Here is a 1,705-nt window from a genome sequence, read left to right on the forward strand (position 1 = left end):
TGACAAAGGTTATGGCCAGCTCTTTGAAACCCTCTGGAGAAACCCTTTAGGGAACTGATGCTGGGTCTGGGGTGGGAAGGGCATCAGAGGTGGTGAGAGGACCCCCAGCAGATCACCAGGGAGGGCCAGGGCCGGCTGGTGGCTGCCTGGGACAATTAGACAATTATAAGGAGTGCGGTGGTCGGGCGTGGTGGCTCATGCCTGTAATCCCAGCACTTTGGGAGGCCGAAGTGGGTGTATCACCTGAGGTTAGGAGTTCGAGGCCAGCCTGGCCAACATGGTGAAACCTCATCTCTACAAAAAATTAGCTGGGTGCGGTGATGGGCACCTGTAATCTCAGTTACTTGGGAGGCTGAGACAGGAGAATCACTTGAACCTGGGAGGCGGAGGCTGCAGTGAGCCGAGATCGCACCATTGCACTCAAGCCTGGGCAACAAGAGTGAAACTCATGTCCAAAAGAAAAAAAAAAAGGAGTGTGGCGATATCCCAGGAATAAAACACAGTGCTAACATCACATTGCACAGCCCCAACATGAAGGGGTTTCTGGCCACCACAGGGAGCAGAATGTCCTTTGGTGGACGTGACAGTGGTCTTTTCTGAGGCGCCTTGTCTGCAGGCACAGCTGCTTGGGTGCCCGGGTAACACCCATGTCAGCATTTAGTCCATTGAAACATGCAGCTAAATAACCAACCGGCTGTCTTCCGAGAACAAGTGATTTATTTTTATTGCTTCATTTTTAAACACTTCAACATGCCTCCCAAGAAGCTGTGTGGTTTGGAAAAGCGTAAGAGAAAGCTGAAGAGAAAATGCAAGCTGGAGAAAAGTGGGGATGCTTTGCTGAGACATTCTTCCGGAAACCAGCTCGGCTCTGCCAGGCACGTGTTTTTGGCCAGCGTCATTTCTGGGCCCGCAGAGGTGATGGACATTTCCTGTGCAGGGTCTGATTCCCACTACAGATTTTAAAGAGGCGTGCAGATTTTTTTTTTTTTTTTGAGACGGTGTCTCGCTGCGTTGCCCAGGCTGGAGTGCAGTGGCACGGTGGGAAGGGAAAGGAAGGAAGGGAAAGGAAGGAAGGGAAAGGAAGGGAGGAAAGAAGGAAATGAGACAGAAAGAAAAGAGAGAGAAAGAAAAGAGAAAAGAAAAGAAGCTGGGTGCAGTGGTTCACACCTGTAATCCCATGGTGTCCACTCACTGCAAGCTCCGCCTCCCGGGTTCATGCCATTCTCCTGCCTCAGCCTCCCGTGTAGCTGGGACTACAGACGCCTGCCACCGCGCCCGGCTAATTCTTTGTATTTTTAGTAGAGACGGGGTTTCACCATGTTAGCCAGGATGGTCTCGATCTCCTGACCTCATGATTCACCCCTGTCCGCCTCCCAAAGTGCTGGGATTACAGGCATAAGCCACCGCTCCCAGCCCAGATTTTTATTTTAAAAAACTAAATAGAACATGGTAGCCAGATATGGTGGCGCGAGCCTGCAGTCTCAGGTACTTGTGAGGCTGAGCTGGGAGAATCGCTTGAGCCCAGGACATGGAGGTTGCAGTGAGCCAAGATTGCAGCACTGCACTCCAGCCTAGGTGACAGAACAAGAGACCCTGTCTCAAAAAACAAACAAACATGCTGGGTGTGGTGGCTCATGCCTGTAATCCCAGCACTTTGGGAGGCTGAGGTGAGTGCATCACCTGAGGTCAGGAATTCTAGACCAGC

The sequence above is a fragment of the Colobus angolensis genome, unplaced genomic scaffold, assembly GCF_000951035.1.
Source record: "Colobus angolensis palliatus isolate OR3802 unplaced genomic scaffold, Cang.pa_1.0 Scaffold1, whole genome shotgun sequence".
NCBI classification, from domain to species: domain Eukaryota; kingdom Metazoa; phylum Chordata; class Mammalia; order Primates; family Cercopithecidae; genus Colobus; species Colobus angolensis.